Source organism: Sciurus carolinensis, chromosome 15 (assembly GCF_902686445.1).
Source record: "Sciurus carolinensis chromosome 15, mSciCar1.2, whole genome shotgun sequence".
In the NCBI taxonomy this organism is placed as follows: Eukaryota; Metazoa; Chordata; class Mammalia; order Rodentia; family Sciuridae; genus Sciurus; species Sciurus carolinensis.
The window spans coordinates 15,506,306-15,527,369 of NC_062227.1; the positions used below are offsets into that span (position 1 = coordinate 15,506,306).

General features: G+C 39.1%; 1 pseudogene; it reads left to right on the forward strand.

Annotated features, from left to right (window-relative positions):
* The first annotated feature begins 283 nt into the window (after positions 1-283).
* Positions 284-5,538, forward strand: LOC124965786 (deleted in azoospermia-like; annotated as a pseudogene).
* The last annotated feature ends 15,526 nt before the right edge of the window (positions 5,539-21,064 follow it).

Sequence of the window (21,064 nt, forward strand, 5' to 3'; positions counted from 1 at the left end):
AGACCTTCTTGCTGTATCATAACATGACAGAGGGCATCATGTGGTGAGACAGAGAAAGCGTGTTCACTCTAGTCTCTCTTCCTCTTCTTATAAAGCTGCTAATGCTATTATGGTGGTTCCATCCTCCTGACACTATCTAATCCTAGTTACTTCCCAAAGGTTCCACCTCTAAATGCCATTAGCATACAATTTGAGGATTAAGTTTCCTAAACATGAACATGTGGGAGAAACAGTCAAACCATAACCATTACTTCTGCAGGTTTTTAGTGAAAAAGTTAGAGCAATGCAAGACAAGTGGTCCAAGCAGTTGATGGTGGCCTGGACAAGGTAGAGAGTGTGGCCATTGAGAGAAGTGGACAAACTTAAGACATAGTTTACAAGGAGACCTGGTAGGACTTGCTGAGGAATTTACTAATGAAACTGATAAATCAAGTCTGATTTCCTACTTTCTGGCTTAAGAATAGTGGGGAAACCATGGTGTCATTTAATGTCAAAGGACAAGCTGGGGAGGAGATAACTGGCTGGGGAGAAAATGAAGAGATTTTGGGGACATGTTAATTTTGCAGTGTTTCTGACAAATGTGGTGGTGGTCTGAAAATACCAAGCAGACTTAACCCTGAACCTTTATCGGTCTCAGATTCCTCCTCTGTGAAGTGAAAAGAATTGGGCAAAAAATCTCAGTGATGCCCATCATTGTCCACGTCAGCCTTCCTTCCAACTGTTATGGTTTGGATGTGAGGTGTTCCCCAAAAGCTCACAAGTGAGACAACTGAAGAAGGCTCAGAGGAGAAATGACTGGGATCATAAGAGCCAGAGAATTAATTCCTTGATGAGATTAATTGATTAATTGAGTGGCTGGTAGGGTGTGGCTGAAGGAGATGGGTCATTGGGGGCATACCTTTGGGGTACATATTTGGTATCTGGTGATTAGAGTCTCTCTCTCTGCTTCCTTCCAGCACACTCTTCTGCATTATGTTCTGCCTCACCTCGAACCAGATGGCTGGCTATGGTATCAACCTCTGAAACAGTGAGCCCCTAAATAAACTTTTCCTCCTTTAAAATTGTTCTTGTTAGGTTTTTTTTTTTTTAATCATAGCAGGAAAAAACTGACTAAAACACCAACACACTGGTCTAGGATGGTGTCTCTATAGAAGTTGGAGCTGTTGGTTTATTTCTCAGGGGAAATATCTCAGTGAAGACATGCATTTGGGAGACAGTGCATAAAGATAATCCTTTAGGGGAACTTAGACAATCATCTGGGAAGAAGATATGGGAAGAAAAGAAAAGATGGTTTCAAACTGCCTTATCCTTGAGGAGTCCCAACATAAAGCAGTTGGGGAGAGAAGACAGACCTTGATCCTTCTGTCTTTTTAGCACTTCCCAAAGATGATGGGCAAAGGAACAGAAAACCTGTTAAGGGTTAAATGACTTAAGTTTTCCCTCTAGTTGAGAAGCATATCTGCTAGGAAAAAAAGACAACAATTATTAGCTAAAAACCAGTCTGAATTCAACGAGGCAATTATTCTGTCTGTGAGAACAGTGACCCTTTGACATCCACGGAGTCACTCTAAATCCAAAGGAAAGAGTTTTCTAAAGAAAGACACTCTCTATTTACTAGAGATTTGGAAGTGATCATTGCATGTGTGAACATGTATTGAAATATCCTACTTTACCCCATTAATATGTACAATTAAGACCTGTCAATCAAAAATATTCTTTAATTTTAAAGAACCTTTGGAAACTGAAGATATGATTTCCTATAGTTTAACAGTTGTTTTCATGGCACAGTGTGTTCACTAATAGGAATAATTAGTTCATGATGGAAAACATAATTTTTTTTGAAGGGAAGAATTGGAGGAGGCTACTTGTGGCTACGTAATTCTTCAGGTGGTCCCCAAAACAAACTCACAGCGTTTGCCCCCATACAACTTAAGTTCAGAATTTAGATCAAAGCAATGAGCCCAAACAATAGGGCTCAACACATCCAAATTAAGTAATTCATGCAAGAAGCAATTTGCTGTCATTTTTTAAAATATAAGATTAAGTAGATTCCCCAACTCTTTTTCTCAAGATAAGTAAGTTTCCGGTCCCCTTGAGTATTAGGCTAATATTCAGCTTCTTTGTATATTAAAAGGAAATTTAGAGACTACAATTGGATTAAAATGAAGACATGGTGCTTACTCATACACTTTCATCTTAAACTATTTAACTTCCAAAACTGTTACCTAAACAAAAATAAACAAGGTCATTTTTATTTTCAAATTACATGTTTCTAAAAAACACAACCCAGTAGCTTCCAGACCAGGAAAGTCCTCAAACTTTGAGACTTAACTAATCATTTGTGACTGTGAGAAATGATGCTTTAAAATTGAGATTCTTTTCAGACTCTACTAAATTCTGCTCTTATTCATTGTTCAAAAACATCTTTGGTTCCATTATGTCCATCAGAATGATACATAATCTCCATCTCCAGAATGAGGCTTATCAGACCTTCCAATAATCTATCAGAAACAAGTATATATTACAGTGTACTTTTCATGCAAATAATTGAGATTTTGAAAAGATAACATTTGATTTTCTTTGCATAGCATTTTTTCTAGCATTAGCCTACTGCAAGTTAGAATATCATGTTATACAAAAATTATTAATCTAATAGAAATACTTTAGGTAGCTTTATTGATTGGAGGTGAATATATGTTACATGCTCATTGTAAAATAAAATTTGAGCAATATGGAAATGTACAAAAAATAAGCACCATGTGAGGTTGTGTCACCATCTAGGGACAGCCGGTTGGTTAATGTTTTGTATACATACTCATGGTCTTTTTCTCTGTGGGTGCTCACATCCTCCATGCCACTTTCACACTGCATCCTAGACACACAATTGAGATTGTATTGCACTACTTTGTGATCTTTTTGTCTTTAGTATATCGTGAACAACTTCCATTATGAATTCATAATCTGCTCATGATTATTAAAGTCTATATGAAGATTTTATGGATGTATTCCATCCATCATATAACCATACCAACACTGAACATTCTCAAATTATCAAACACCAAATGTATATTAATCCAGTTGTAAATAAGGGTGCAGTGAATAATCTTCATAATGTTCCACATTATCAACTCCCCAAGCAGAGTGGTGCATTAGTTGCAATTAGTAAATCTACAATGACACATCATTACTTTCCAAAGTCTACCATTCACATAAGGGTTCCCACTGTGCATGCTGTGAGTGTGAACAGATGTGTAATGACATGTGTCCACCACACCACGCAAGTATCATCCAGGGCAGTTTCACTTCCTAAAAATCCTGGGTTATGGACGTTTTTAAGTTAGGTTGTTCACCTCCAAGGCTTCTCAGTCTTGCTGCTGCTCCTGATTTTCCTCATACCTCTGCCTTTGGCTCCTTCACTGGTGGGAGGCTGGGAAGAGGCTCCAGCAGGCTATTCAGGAGCCCAGAATTGTAGCCTCTGCTTCCCCGTGGAACCACATCGGCAGGAACTTCTGGGTATCACCATCACTTCTGCTGCAAGTTCTGACTCCAAACTCAACCATCTCCCAAGAGGCCAGCACCCAGTCCTCATCAACCACCACCAGCCAAGGCTATGTTTTACTGGAAGGCAAAATCATGCCAAACACTGTTTTTGTTGGAATTGATGTTAGAATGGATGAAACTAAAATCAGAAGTTTCTTTGCCAGATGTGGATTAGTAAAAAAAAGTGAAGATAATCATGAATCAAACTGGTGTGCCCAAAGGCTGATTTGTTTCATTTTATAATGACGTGGATGTAGAGAAGATAGTATAATCACAGATAAATTTCCATGGTAAAAAGCTGAAACTGGGCCCTGCCATCAGGAAATGAAATTTATGTGCTTATCATGAGCAACCACATCCCCTGATTAATGTTTTTTACTTTGTCAATGTTTCTTTTCTTTTATTTATCTATTTTTTTTGAAGATTAAGCTGGAATCAGGTGGAGCTCTGCTCTCTGATGGAGATGCAGATCTAAAGAGTTATGCCAGCAATCTTTATTTATATATATGTCTCATTATCAGGTTAAAGACTATGCAACCATTATTCTTTGTATTCAGGAAAGTTACAGCAACTAGGACATCCTATGTAGCTTTTTGTAGTTGTAGTCCACAGTTGCAAAGTGTAATGTTAGGAGTTTCGTGTAGCTCTCAAGAAAGTCCATTGTTTAATGTTACTGTAAGGCAGGCAGGAACTAGAGAAGCAGAGCTGGTGAAACATTGTGGTTGTCTAGCATAAGAGTTCCTTCCTTACCGGGAGCTGTGTGCCTGAGATCAAGGCCAGAGCTGATAGGGCTCTTGCACAGAGCCTCCTCTTGCAGGGCATTGCTACAGCAGCTAGGCATGCTGTGCCCTTGCACAGAAACATTCCCATGCACCCGGCATGCCACAGCCATGAAGTCATCAGAGGCCCCCAATCTCAGTCACTGCTCCCCCATCCTCTGTCACCACTATCCACAATAACCATGTGTCACCACGCTCTGCTTCCCTATGTAATTTTGTTCCTTGCAGTTATTCCCTGCTTTGGCATCTTTTTATTTTTTTAAAAACCAATGTTTGGAATTTTGCTGTACTTAGTTTATACTCTATTTTTTTTATTGTAAACAAATGGGATACATGTTGTTTCTCTGTTTGTACATGGAGTAAAGGCATACCATTTGTGTAATCATAAATTTACTTGGGGTAATGTTGTTTGATTCATTCTGTTATTTTTTCCCTTTCCCCCCACCCGTCCCACCCCTCTTTTCCCTCTATACAGTCCTTCCTTCCTCCATTCTTGCCCCCCTCCCTAACCCTAACTCTAACCCTAACACTAACCCCTCCCACCCCCCATTGTGTGTCATCATTCACTTATTAGCGATATCATTCGTCCTTTGGTTTTTTGATTGATTTATTTATTTATATGAAGTTCTGAGGATGGAACCCAGGGCCTCACTCATGCCATGCAAGTGCTTGAGCCACAAATCCAGCCCACATCTTTTGATTTTTAACCTTCCTCCTCCACCACAGTTTCAGAGTGTTAGGAGTAATCCAAACACCAAAACTTACATGCAGCCTCCAACCATGATGAATCCTATAACACAATATGTTCAGGCATATCCTCCTTATCCAAGTTCACCAGTTCAGGTTATTCCTGGATATCAGCTCCCTGTTTATAATTATCAGATGCCACCTCAGTGGTCTGCTGGGGAACAAAGGAGTAATGTCATACCTCCTGCTTATACAACTGTTAACTACCACTTGTAATGAAGTTGATCCAGAAGCTGGAGTTTTGCCAAATGAATGCTCAGTTCATGAAGTTATTCCGACTTCTGAAAATGGCCCACAAAAGAAATCTGTGGACCAAAGTATACAGACACTGGTATCTTGTCTATTTCATCCAGAGAACAGACTGAGAAACACTCTTGCTACTCAAGATGACTACTTCAAGGATTAAAGAGTGCATCCCTTTAGAAGTCAGGCAGGGCTTAAATCTCTTTCATCTTCTCTGCTAACTTTCTAGTCTCAGGAGAAGTTGCTTGTTTTGAATATTCAGAAGAGACTGAAAGTTGTTCACTACTATGGAAATTTAATTCTAAGTTTTGATATTGCACTCAGACTTTCTATATAAGTTACATTAGATTATTTAGTTTTACTCTACATTGAAACTGTTCTTTATGTTTATTTAGAAATTGGTTCCTTGTTCAATATATAGTTAAAAGTAAAAGATAATTGAAAGTAAATAAGTATAAAAACAATTTTCAAATAATAGAAAACTAGTTGGAATAACTCAAGATTTATCTGTAAGTGTTTTTTTGGAATTGGTGTTTTAAGAGCTTAGAAGCAAATGCTAATATTCAAACAATTGCTTTAAAAAAACTTATTTTGAAAGGTCATAATTGTGATAGTTTGAATACAAGCATTTCACTTCCCCAACAAGTACCTTACTTAGAACAGTACAATATTTACATTATTGTGCTTTGCATTTATTATTTGCCTAAAAATTCACCAAAAACAGCATTTTAAAATTGCATTTTTCATCAGTAGAACTCAAAATAAAGTTAGTTTTATTCAAGTTTTCTTATCTAAACCCAGTCAAACAGAGTCTAAACAAGCAGTCCAAAAGAAAAATAAATAAATAAAGGCAAGTTAAAAATTACCAAAGAAGCATGTATGAAAGTGTCTGTCTCTGAATTCTTGTAACATTAAGAATTTTAAGAAAGAAATCCTTGCCTATTTGATAGATGAAGGATGATATATGATATCACATTTTTATTTTTTTAGTGAGTTTTAGTGAGCCATATAATTATTGGTTATTTACATCCTAGTTAGTGCCTGTTTAAGCCCTTTGCCTATTTTTAAATAGTATTTATCATTTTCTTTTTGACTTATAGGAACCATTTATCATCTATTTTCAGTTATATTACCAACATTTTCCCCCAGTTTAGAGATGGCATTTTGTCTTTTTGTATTTAATGGTAGTATTTTTTTAGTTTTTTGACATATAGATGTTTAATTCTTCTATAGTTAAATGCATAGAAAATTAGTTGGTTCTGATTATTTGAAACTAGAATTTCTAAACAGTGATTTTTAAAAGTTAAGTAAGATCATCAACACACATCAAAAATGCATACCCTCACAACCAAGGAAATAAAATATAAAACAATAATGTGCCATTTTAACCTATATGTTTAGTAAACATTAAAAGGTACAATATGGCTTATCAATGAAAATAGTACTCTTACACATTGTTATAGAGGTGTAGAATCAACAACTTCTTTGAAGAACAATTTCTTGATACCCATTTTTATGTAAAATGCATATAACTTTAGAACCATTCTTCTGCTAATCATGTAACCTATAATTATTCTTGCAGAAATTCCCAATGATTTATGGTGAGAAGTTTATGACAGCATTACTTGTAACAGAAAAAAGGTTGAAACCAATCTGTATTTTATTTATTTATTTGAGATATTTGACTTAGTGCTTAGTATGTGTTAAGCATCACCCTAAGCATTTCATAACTATAAATGGATTAAATTCTAACAACATGTGTCTATTAGTATACTGAAGTTTCAGAGACTGTAATTCCAACCAGCTTTAAAAAGAAAGAAATTTTCTCATGAAATTGAAATTCCAGAGGTTGGAAGCCCAGTTGTGGCGTGAGAAACAAGTCAAAGATGTCATCAATGATCTGTCTTTCCTCACTCAGCTCTGCCATTTCTTGGATCAGCTGAGTCTTCTCACAGTTGCAAGATGACGACGTCTCCTTGAGCCTGTCCAGAGGGAAAATGAAGACAGCAGGCAGAATTTAGCTTTTCTCCACCAGGTATGAACTCCATGTCCCAACCTCCAATCTGATGGATCAGCTTAGGTTATGTGCATATTCCTGACCAACAATCATCACCTGGATAAAGTCAAGTTCTGATGGGCTTATGTGAATCAGTATTCCCTTCTGGAACCAGGGTAGAGGGCATAAATAACCGAACAGACTTGTGATTGTGTTAAGGTGAAGAGGGGAGAAATGATGTTAAGAAGGCTACCAACAGTGCCCACCAGACAAACTGAATATCCACTAATAAGAAATTGGCTAAATACATTCATGGTGCATCCTTGAAATGAAAATTTGTATGTCAACAAAAGGAACAAAGTAATCTATATGTGGTGACATGGAAAAAATCTCTAAGATATATTACATTTTTTTAAAGTAAAAGAGTAGATATCATATCATGTCTATTCGGTAGAAATAGATAAATTGGTTATCCCTGGATATACACCAGAAGAAAACTTTTAAAGAGTGAGATTAAATGGAAAAGGAAAAGGAAGATAATGATATGTAAATGCTGATTTGAGAACACTTTTGAGGTTTCTTTGGTTTTGTTTTTGTGGTGCTCAGGGTCTCACACATGTTAAGCATGCACTCTACCACTCAGTCACATTCCCAGTCCCTAAGAAAGCATTTTGGATTTCATAAAAGGTTTTCTTTGTAGCTGTGGTAGGTAGAATAATGACTAAGATATCCAGTCCTAATCCCTGGAACCTGTGAATATATTAACTTTAATGGCAAGAGGGATTTTATAAATGTGATTAAATTAAGAATCTTGAGATAGGGAGAGTATGCTGGATAACACATGTGGATCCAATAAAATCATAGGAGGTCCTTATAAAAAGGCAGGAAGACTAGGGTGATAGAAGAAGTGACAAGGAAAACAGGGGTCAGAGTCAGAAAGAGAGCCTAGAAGATGCTACACTGTTGACTTTGAAGATGGAGGAAGGGGCCTCAAGCCCCAGAATGCTGGTGTTCTCTCAAAGCTGGAAGAAAAAGGAAATGAATACTTTACCTTGATTTTATCCCAGGAAAATCCATTCTAGATTCCTGACCTCTAAACTGTAGTTATTTTAAACCACTAAGTTTGTGGTAATTTGTTATAGCAGCAATAAGAAACTGATACAGAAGGGAATATTTCATTCTTACTCTATTGAATTAATTTCAAGTTGAAGATAAAGGACTTGAGAAAATACATTACTTGCCTCTGAATTCCTGCTATCAAATACACATAAACACTTTTAATACTCACATAAAGCACATTAACCCAGTATTGCCTTGTCTTCGGTGTACAATAATGGTTGTTGAAAAGTATGGGCTTTGGAGTTAGACAAGATTCCCATTGTAAGTTCAGATGTAGTGTTCCTGTGACCATTTGAGAGCTCCTCATTCTCATTTGGGATGATGGGCAGAATAATGCTTCCTTTGCAAGACTACTATGAGAATTTAATGAACTTTTGTTTTATTCAAGTATGATAAGACCAACAGATCAGAAGACAGTCACTGAAAAGATGATTTTATTATATTTCTAAAAGGAAGGGGCACAGCACATCATTAAGGAACACATGGGGAAATACCAGCCTCAGTTGGAAGTAGGGAAAAAGAACAAGGGAACTGCTAGAAATACTTGATTGGGTTTTTGTTTTTCTGGTTTTTGTGGGTTTTTTTTGGGGGGGTGGTTTGGAAGGAATGGTATGGGGACATGGAAAGGGGGCTGCCTGTGTTAGGACTGGCTAATTTGACTTGTCTTAGTAGGCTCTAGGGTCTAGGGGTTTGCCCTGCTTCTCTGATTCAGAAGGGAATTTTTCATGTCTAGCCTTGGGATGATTAGGGTAGAATATGAGGATGGACTAGTGCATCACAAAAGTAACAGCCAGATAAGCAGGTGGGCAGGGGATATGGGCTCTGGATTAGCTGGTTTGTATATAAAGACATGTTCTTGCGCACCATTTTTGGTTGTCTCTTGAAATTGGGAGGGAAAGGCTCTTCCATCAGTAGGTCCCCAGATGTCAAAACATCAGATACAAGCTGGATGTGGTGGTGCATGCCTGTAATCTGCACAGATGAGGAGGCTGAGGCAGGAGGATTCCAAATTCAAAGCCAGTCTCAGCAACTTAGCAAAGCCCTATGCAACTTTGTGAGACCCTGGCTCAAAATAAAAAATTAAAAATGACTGCAGAGGTGGGTCAGTGGTTAAGCACCTCTGGGTTCAATCGCTGGTACCAAAAAAAAAATGGGTACAGAAATTAGAAAATGTGGTTAATACACATATGAAAACATATCTAGTACTTTTTTGGCACAGAAAAAATGTGTTTTCCCTGCCCTGTGTCCCATCAACCAATTACATTCTTAGCATATATAAAATAATATTTACAATCTACCAGTAAAACTTGAGTCATGTAATATATATTTAATATATAATAATAAAGCCCTATGTATCAAGTATCTGCCATATATAAAGCACTATATAGTCATTCCTTGATATCTCTAAATTTCAAACCTAAAGATTCAGCCAACCAAGGATTTAAAATATTTGGAAGAAAAATTTCATCTGTTCTGAACGTGTTGTGGACTTTTTTTTAGATATGATTTCTAGGGGATTCAAGATTATTAATTTATTCAAAATAATCAGATATTAAGATTATTAAATTATTAAAACTAGAAATAATTTCCCAGGGACTTAGAAAACATCCATGCTTTGAAAGGAAAAGGAGGAAGAGGTGTCATCTTGAGCTCATTCTCTAAGAAGCAGAGCCTGAGTTACATAGAGAGCATTCTCAGGAGCAAATTGGTAAGGGCAGGACAGGGAATGGTCCACATAAGAATGTAATTTCAAGTTTCAAGATGGCGGCCTAGAGGTCGGCTGCATTTCACGTTGCTCCAGGACGCAGGATTCAAAAGAGGAGATAGTGAGAGACTTGGGACCAACTCAAAGTCGCTGGGTGAGTCTCTCCCATTGGGGAGGCGTCCCGGATGGGGCGGTAGCCCCGGAACGCAGGGAATTTGTGAAGTGGAGTTGCTCGGCGAGACACCCATCCCCCCACTGGAGCGGTAAACACGGACAACTGGGATCATCGTAGAGGAGGCGACTCAGCACAGCGCTTGGACTCGGAGCAACCACTGGGGCTCTGGGTGGCTGCCTGAGGAGGAGCTGCGTGGTGAGCTGTTTAGACTCAGAGTAATCACTTCTGAACACCGGGGGGTTGCCCGGAGGAAGAGGAGAAGTGCGGCGGGTCGCTTGGTCTAGAACTGACTGCATCAGAGCCACAGGCGGTTGCCAGAGGAGGAGGCGAGTGGTGAGTTGATTGCACTCAAAGCGACCGCTCCTGAACACCGGTGGCCTGCTTGGAGGTGAAGCGCGGTGGGTCACTTGGTCTCGGAGCCACCGCCCCTGAACACCTGGGGGGCTACCCCGAGGGGGAGGAGGAGGAACAGGGCGGGTCACTTGGACTCGGAGTGACTGCCTAGGGCTACGGGAGGTTGGCGAGAGGAGGAGACGCGAAGTGAGTTGCTTGGACTCCTAGTGACTGCGTCGGAAACCGGGCGGCTGTCCGGTGGAGGAGGCGTGTGGCAGGTCTCTGGGTATCGGAGCTATTGTACAGGGCTCCAGGTGGTGGCTCAGAGGAGGGGCCGCATAGCCAGGCGATTAGGTGCAGAGTAGGGTCCCAGGAACTAGGTGGCTTCTTGCTGGAAGAGCCGCACAGAGACACGCCTAGGGGCAGAGCGAAGTTTCCAGGACTGCGGGCAGATTCTCTGGGAGAGGCAGCCTAAGGAGACTCGCCTGCGGAGGGTGAGGCTCCCAGGCCCAGGAGGTAGGTCCGGGCCCCTGGGAACGTTGCAGAGGAAGACAGCCCAGCCCAGGCGGTAGTTGTAGATTGAGGGGAACCTCTAGGAGGGGAACTGACCAGCGTGACGTCCCCACCAAGTGAGTCTTCCCTACCGGGAGAGGTTTTCCCACAGGGACGGTTAAACCAGAGACACAGGCACAAACAGGCCTTGCCTCAGCCCGCAGCCTAGTTCCCCGTTGGATGACCATTGGTCAACAAGTGGAGACACCTCTGACCACTAGCAGGGAATATACACCACCTGAGGGTCACCACCCCTAGAGAGGCAGCTTCTTCGTGGAGCTCCGCATTATCAACTTCCTCCAAGACTTCAGGCTACTGAAGGATAAGAGGGGATATACTAGCAATCTTCAGGGACATTATAAGTCAATAGAGGAAATCTGCAATATCTTAATGACCCACTGATTCCTGAACAATATGAGAAAACAAGGGAAGAAAATGCCCCAAACAAATCTAGATGTTACATCAATAGAATCCAACGACAGCATGGTAAAAGAGATGACAGAAAGGGAGTTCAGAATGTACATAATTAAAATGATTAGGGAAGCAAACGATGAGATGAAAGAGCAAATGCAGGCATTGAATGATGAGATGAAAGAGCAAATGCAGGCATTGAATGATCGCACCAATCGACAGTTAACAGAGCAAATTCAGGAAGCAAAAGATCATTTCAATAAAGAGTTAGAGATATTGAAAAAAAACCAAACAGAAATCCTTGAAATGAAGGAAACAATAAACCAAATTAAGAACTCCATAGAAAGCATAACCAATAGGATAGAACACCTGGAAGACAGAACTTCAGATATTGAAGACAAAATATTTAACCTCGAAAACAAAGTTGAACAAACAGAGAAGATGGTAAAAAATCATGAACAGAATCTGCAAGAACTATGGGATATCATGAAAAGGTCAAATTTGAGAATTATTGGGATTGAGGAAGGCTTAGAGAAACAAACCAAAGGAATGAACAATCTATTCAATGAAATAATATCAGAAAATTTCCCAAATCTGAAGAATGAAATGGAAAATCAAGTCCAAGAGGCTTATAGGACTCCAAATACACAAAATTACAACAGACCCACACCAAGGCACATTATAATGAAAATACCTAACATACAAAATAAAGACAGAATTTTAAAGGCTGTGAGAGAAAAGAACCAAATTACATTCAGGGGGAAACCAATACGGATATCAGCAGATTTTTCAATCCAGACCCTAAAAGCTAGAAGGGCCTGGAACAACATTTTTCAAGCTCTGAAAGAAAATGGATGCCAACCAAGAATCTTATACCCAGCAAAGCTTACCTTCAAATTTGACGATGAAATAAAATCTTTCCATGATAAACAAAAGCTAAAAGAATTTACAAAAAGAAAGCCAGCATTACAGAACATTCCTGGCAAAATATTTCATGAGGAAGAAATAAAAAACAAAGAAGCAAATCAGCAAAGGGAGGAATTATCCTAAAGGCACTGTCAAATAAAGGAGGAACCAAGATGTGTCAAAAAATAAATAAATAAATAAATAAATAAAATTTTAAATATAAACCAAATAACTGGGAATACAAATCATATCTCAATAATAACCCTGAATGTTAATGGCCTGAATTCATCAATCAAAAGACATAGACTGGCGGATTGGATTAAAAAGAAAGATCCAACAATATGTTGCCTGCAAGAGACTCACCTCATAGAAAGAGATACCCATAGACTAAAGATGAAAGGATGGGGAAAAACATACCATGCACATGGACTCAGCAAAAAAGCTGGAGTATCCATCCTCATTTCAGATAATGTGGACTTCAAGCCAATGTCAGTCAGAAGGGATAAGGAAGGACATTTCATACTGCTTAAGGGAAGCATAAATCAGCAAGATATAACAATCATAAACATCTATGCCCCAAACAGTGGCTCATCCATGTATGTTGAACAAATCCTTCTCAATTTTAGAAACCAAATAGACCATAACACAATAATACTAGGTGATTTTAACATGCCTCTCTCACCACTGGACAGATCTTGCAAACAAAAATTGAACAAAGAAACCATAGATCTCAATAACACAATCAATAATTTAGATTTAACAGACATTTATACAATACACTTTCTTCTCAGCAGCACATGGATCCTTCTCTAAAATAGACCATATATTATGCCACAAAGCTAAGGTCAGCAAATACAAGAAGATAGAGACACTACCTTGTATTCTATCAGATCATATTGGATTGAAGTTAGAAGTAAATGAAAGAGTTAAAAACAGAAACTACTCCAACACCTGGAGATTAAACAATATGCTATTATATGATGAATGGATAACAGAAGATATTAGGAAGGAAATTAAAAAATTCTTAGAGGTAAACGAGAACAAAGAAACATCATATCAAAATCTCTGGGACACTATGAAAGCAGTACTTAGAGGAAGATTTATTTCATGGAGCGCATTTAATAAAAGAAGTAAAACTCAAAAAATAAACGACCTAACACTACAGCTCAAAGCCCTAGAAAAAGAAGAACAGACCAACACCAAAAGTAGTAGAAGACAGGAAATAGTCAAACTCAGAGTTGAAATCAACGAAATTGAAACAAAAGAAACAATACAAAAAATTGACAAAATAAATAGTTGGTTCTTCGAAAAAATAAACAAAATTGATAAACCTTTAGCCACACTAACAAAGAGAAGATGAGAGAAAACCCAAATCACTAAAATTTGGAATGAACAAGGAAATATCACAACAGACACGACCGAAATACAAAACATAATTAGAAGCTATTTTGAAAATCTATACTCCAACAAAATAGAAAATTTCGAAGACATCAACAGGTTTCTAGAGACATATGAATTGCCTAAACTAAACGAGGAGGACATACACAATTTAAATAGACCAATTTCAAGTAATGAAATAGAAGAAGTCATCAAAAGTCTACCAACAAAGAAAAGTCTAGGACCAGATGTGTTCTCAGCCCAGTTCTACAAAACCTTTAAAGAAGAGCTCATTCCAATACTTTTCAAAGTATTCCAGAAAATAGAAGAGGAGGGAACCCTCCCAAACTCATTCTATGAAGCCAATATTACCCTGATACCTAAACCAGACAGAGACACATCGAGGAAAGAAAATTTCAGACCAATATCCTTAATGAACATCGACGCAAAAATTCTCAACAAAATTTTAGCAAATCGCATACAAAAACATATTAAAAAGATAGTGCACCATGATCAAGTGGGTTTCATCCCAGGGATGCAAGGTTGGTTCAACATCAGGAAATCAATAAATGTCATTCACCATATCAATAGACTTAAAGTCAAGAATCACATGATTATTTCGATAGATGCAGAAAAAGCATTTGATAAAATACAGCATCCCTTCATGCTCAAAACACTAGAAAAAATAGGGATAGTGGGAACATTCCTTAACATTGTAAAGGCCATCTACGCTAAGCCCATGGCTAATATTATTCTAAATGGTGAAAAACTGAAAGCATTCCCTCTAAAAACTGGAACAAGGCAGGGATGCCCTCTTTCACCACTTCTATTCAATATCGTCCTTGAAACTCTAGCCAGAGCAATTAGACAGACCAAAGAAATTAAAGGGATACGAATAGGAAAAGAAGAACTCAAACTATCCCTATTTGCTGATGATATGATTGTATACTTAGAGGAACCAGGAAATTCCACCAGAAAACTGTTAGATCTCATAAGTGAATTCAGTAAAGTAGCGGGATATAAGATCAATGCACATAAATCTAAGGCATTTCTATACATAAGCGATGAATCTTCAGAAAGAGAAATTAGGAAAACTACCCCATTCACAATAGCTTCGAAAAAAATAAAATACTTGGGAATCAATCTCACAAAAGAGGTGAAAGACCTCTACGATGAGAACTACAGAACACTAAAGAAAGAAATTCAAGAAAACCTTAGAAGATGGAAAGATCTCCCATGTTCTTGGATAGGAAGAATTAATATTGTCAAAATGGCCATACTACCAAAAGTGCTATACAGATTTAATACAATTCCAGTTAAAATCCCAATGATGTACCTTACAGAAATAGAGCAAGAAATTATGAAATTTATCTGGAAGAATAAAAAACCCAGAATAGCTAAAGAAATCCTTGGCAGAAAGAGTGAAGCAGGGGGTATTCGCAATACCAGATCTTCAACTCTACTACAAAGCAATAGTAACAAAAACGGCATGGTATTGGTACCAAAATAGAAAGGTGGATCAATGGTACAGAATAGAGGACATGGACACAAACCCAAATAAATACAATTTTCTCATACTAGACAAAGGGGCCAAAAATATGCAATGGAGAAAAGATATCCTCTTCAACAAATGGTGCTGGGAGAATTGGAAATCCATATGCAACAGAATGAAACTAAACCCATATCTCTCACCATGCACGAAACTAAACTCAAAATGGATTAAGGATCTCGGAATCAGACCAGAGACCTTGCATCATATAGAAGAAAAAGTAGGTCCAGAGCTTCAACATGTCGGCTTAGGACCAGACTTCCTCAACAGGACTCCCATAGCACAAGAAATAAAAGCAAGAATTAATAACTGGGATAGATTCAAACTAAAAAGCTTTCTCTCAGCAAAGGAAACTATCAGCAATGCGAAGAAAGAGCCTATAGAGTGGGAGAAAATCTTCGCCAATCATACTTCAGATAGAGCACTAATCTCTAGAATCTATAAAGAACTCAAAAAACTCTACACCAAGAATGCAAGTAATCCAATCGACAAATGGGCTAAGGAAATGAATAGACACTTCACAGAAGAAGATGTACAAGCAATCAACAAACATATGAAAAAATGTTCAACATCTCTAGTAATAAGAGAAATGCAAATCAAAACCACCCTAAGATTCCATCTCACCCCAATTAGAATGGCGATTATCAAGAATACAAGCAACAACAGGTGTTGGCGAGGATGTGGGGAGAAAGGTACACTCATACATTGCTGGTGGGGCTGCAAATTAGTGCAGACACTCTGGAAAGCAGTATGGAGACTCCTTAGAAAACTTGGAATGGAACCACCATTTGACCCAGCTATCCCACTCCTTGGCCTATACCCAAAGGATTTAAAATCAGCATATTACAGAGATATAGCCACATCAATGTTCATAGCTGCTCAGTTCACAATAGCCAGTTTGTGGAACCAACCTAGATGTCCTTCAATTGATGAATGGATAAAGAAAATGTGGTATATATATACAATGGAATATTACTCTGCCATAAAGAATGATAAAATTATGGCATTTGCAGGCAAATGGATGAAACTGGAGAATATCATGCTAAGTGAGATAAGCTAATCTCAAAAAACCAAAGGACGAATGATATCGCTAATAAGTGGATGAGGACACATAATGTGGGGTGTGAAGAGTTAGTGTTAGGTTTAGAGTTAGGTTTAGGGAGGGGGGCAAGAATGGAGGAAGGAAGGACTGTATAGAGGGAAAAGAGGGGTGGGAGGGGTGGGGGGAAGGGAAAAAATAACAGAATGAATCAAACATTACCCTATGTAAATTTATGATTACACAAATGGTATGCCTTTATGCCATGTACAAATAGAGAAACAACATGTATCCCATTTGTGTACAATAATAAAAAAAAAAGAATGTAATTTCAAAAAAAGACTGGTTTCATCTTGATCCTGAGGGATCTCTGGAGAGTGAGTCCCAAGAGAAGCTTAAGGCAAGTGAGTGGACCTTTTAGTTCTGAACTATGGACTGCTTCGGGGCAGAAGTGATTGCACCAAGAGAGGTGGCTTTGATTGCTAAGGGGCAAGTCTTGGAAAGGTCACAGGCAGGAGGGGACACCAATTCACTGATCAAAGAACCCCAGAGCATCTGACAGAGCACATTACCTGGTACAAGCCTTGTCCCACCCAGACCCTCTTACTTTTCATCTTAGTTTCCTTCCATCCAGCTACAACTCCAGGATGCTGATTGCACCCAGACTCACGAATCTTAAAAGATGTGAGATAAGGAGCAAGCTTGGATCCCCCATGGTGCAATTGGTCCCAGGCTATCACTGACAGTCATCATGGCTAAATTCTACTGCCCATTCTCAACTTTCCTTGTCTCTTGCCCTCATGACCACTTGTGAATCAGTTTCTCTAATCTCTTTTTCCCATCATTAACCCTGGCTGACAGCAGAAAGACCTCACTGAACTTCTCAACAGCAACAACTATCTCCTCCCCAGCACTGTCAGTATTGTATTGCTCCAAAGTTACCACAAACTTAAGAGCTTGCAACATACAGTCTTGTTTAGGAAGTCAATTCCTAAGTGGACATGATGAAGAATTGGGTCTACTTTTTCTTCTGTTTGGTGCAGGGTCTCTGGTCTAATGCCTAGGTCCTTGATCCACTTCAACTTGAGTTTTGTGCAGGGTGAGAAGCATTTGTTGAAGAGGTTATCATTTCTCCAATGATTGTTGATATGATTATTCTGAAGTTTAATTCAATCATTCCACTGCCAAAATTATATCCTATGGTAACAACAGGAAATTAAGGTAAAATGTTCAATTCAGTGGTTCATTATGAAAATTTTAGGATAACTAAAATGTTTATAATCAAATGTTCAGTGACCAAATATTTGATACCTTATTTTATTCCAAAAAGTGCATGACTAAATTCTAGTAATTTATTGGTATATTAAATGTTAATAGTAATACATGATCCTGTTATATTGCAGAGAAGTGTACTGCCTTATTTGCTTTCCATTACTGTAACAAACATCTGAAACGATCAACTTATTAAAAGGAAAGTTTATTTTGGTTCACAGTTTCAGAGATTCAGTCTGTGACTGATTCACTCATTGCTTTGGAGCCTATGGAATAGTAGCATGTCAAGGCAGGGAGCATGTGGTGCAAATGTTTGTCTTGTGTTCTGGAAAAGAAAGAGAGAAATAAGGGATTAGGATCTCAATATCACCTTTAAGGGCACTCCTGATGACCATAATATCTCTCACTATCCCCTACCACCTCCCAATGGCACCATGGACTGTGGACCAAGTCTTCAGCACATAGGCTTTCAAGGACACTTATCCAAACCATAGTAAGAACTTATCCATAAACCATGGGAGGAAAGGAGGTTAGAGATGTCCATTTCCTATATCCTTAAGTGAAATTAAATCCAAATCCAGTCTTCATCTCCCAGGATTAGTAGGAAGTTTCATCCCAGACATTTTCAATTTACCCCTCAGTTTTTCTCAGATCAGTAAATTACATGCCCACCCACACAGTTGCTTAAATCTATGCCCAAGTTATGTTCCTTGATTCCTGTCTCTTCTTAACCCTCCCACATTACATCCAAGATCATCCAGGGCCGGCCCCCAAAACCCACCACAAAGCTGTTCAGGCCCCACATGACCACCTGACCTGTGGCCATCACCCTTGACCACTGGTATCCTTGTTCCATGTATTGTCCTTCAACCCCTGCGAAGCCTTCAGAGAGCATCCAGAGCATTTTTAAAGGATAACAGTGGTTATGCCCATTTCTGTGATAATCCCTCCCATGATTTCCCATACCCTTGGGATGATATCTCGTCTCTTACCCCCAGTTTATCCTGGCTCTGGTTCTGTCACCTCTTAGCTGGCCCCTCTCACTGCCCTCTCCATGGCAGCCTCCTTTTCATCCCTGAAGCTTGGGCACATCCAAGTTTGGTCATCCTAAGGCTTGGTCCCAGGTGTTCCTCTGCCTGGGATAACCTACCTCAGGGTCATCCCCCAGCCAGCACTTGAGCATGGGAGTCATTTCTTCCAAGGCCATGCCTGTTACTTCATCTGAGTTTCATTCTTGGCAGATGAAAATCTGTCTGAGCACTTGATTGTAAGCTTGATGCATGAAGGGACTTTGTCCATCTTATTCATCCCTGGATGTCCCACATGCAGTACTGCCTCTTGAATAAATGTTTAATGTTTCCCTCTGGTGTTCTCAGGATCCCAGCCTGCTTGATTCCTTCTGACCCAGCCTCTATGCCACTTATGGGACTCAGAAGACCCAGAGGAAGCAGGGAGGGTTCTTACCATCCCCCAGTCTCCCTAAGTGCCCTGGGTGGAAAGACTCCTGCAGTACCATCATCTCACCAGGAATTGCCACTGACCAGGATGGAGTCCTCCTCTCCCCTACCCAGCAGGATTGGACTCTCCTCACTTCTAACTGAGCCTGACCCTTCAGACTGAGCAGGGTTCAGGCTGATCAGGCCCAAGGGTGGGACAGCCGGAGCCCTGCTCAGTCTTCCCTGCCTCCTTAGCATTCCCAGTGCTTTGCTGAAGCTCCTCAAAAGAGTCCACTGGGAGAGAGTTGTTTGTTTTAAATACCCAAAGCTTTTAAGTAGCTCTCTTTTTTCCTCTGGGAAAATCCTTAAGGTTGAAAATAGGAATACACAAAGAATGAGGGGAAATATTGAGCAAACATGAGTTATTGCACCAAGAAATGCTAAATGAAAACTACTGAACACAAAATTATATGAAGTGGTTGATTGTGCTTTTTAATGCATAGACAAAACACAGGAAGAAAGTGAAACATTATCAGTGGTTGTTTTAGAAGAGATGTCACTAGGTATAATCACAACTTTTTGACTTTTACATATTTTCTACATTTTATGCAATGACAGTATGACATTTTTATAATTTTTAAAGATTTTAAACTGTATTTTTTAAAATGTTTTTGTGATTAGATTTCTATACCTGGCAATTTATCATTTGAAAATATTCAAATGGGGATATAAATTTTATTACAAGAATGTTTATTAAATAATTTTTCACAATCTTGAAAAAGGAAAATCAAACTAAACATAAAGTAACCCAGGATATTACCAATAATGATGAATTATAGACATACCTTAAAAATCATGGTTTTCAAGAGTACCTCATATTATAGGCAAAAGTTCACTAAGTAGATGGCTTGAAAAAAATTTTAAAACAAAATGTGAGCACATTTATTCAACTATATAAAAATACAAAAAATAACATAAGAGAATAAAGTTAAAGTTAGTTTTAATTATTTCTCTGGTGTAACAGGCAACATTATTTTTTTTTCTTTGTATCTAACTTTAAAAATAGACATTATGTATTGCTTATACTGCAAGGAAAATTCACTATGGAAACTGAGGGAGAGTTGTACCAGGTGCCAAGTGCTGTGTGTGGATTTTAGACAGACAAGACACTGAAGAAGAGGCCCAACCCACAGGACATGGAGAGCCAGGGAGGGGTGGCAGGGCAAGCAGTCCTGTGTCAAGGTGTAGGCCAGCACAGCAGGAGAAAGCCAGGTAGACAGATCTCAAGACAGAGAGAACTAACTTCTCATCTCCATACTTGGATCTTGTATGAATGTGGGGATGAAGTAAAGCCCATGCTTCTGCCCTATCGTGTTTGGGAGGAGGTCAGAGTCCAGGTTTTGCACAGAGAGGCCAGAGTCAGCTGCACACAGCTCTGAGGCTTGGCCACGTTGCTTGATTTCTGTGCATTCTCAGTTTCTAGGGAACCAGGACATCCACTTCAGAGCTATTTCTGTTAACTGAGTAGCTCCTGGGATGTGTTGGTGGCTCTATTATTTATGGAGGGTCACAAGAGAGTGATAATGGCATAATCCTCTGGCGATATTCCCAGGGACCCTGTCCCAGCACAAGTCCATGACTGCATAAGAGTCACAACAGTTCTCAGCCCAGTCAGCTCCACCAACTGGAAACAGAAAGGACAATTTCTCCTCAGGTCTCTAAGGTCACCTTGAATGTGACATCCTGGAGAGACAGCAGATAGTGCATCAATAGAGCTACAGGGCAGCCGGACTGGTCAGGGGACAGAGCAGGAAGTCTCACCCTACCCAGGCCTGGTTGAAGCACTGATAGCATGGGTACATGATATGCTGACATTAGTCTGTGC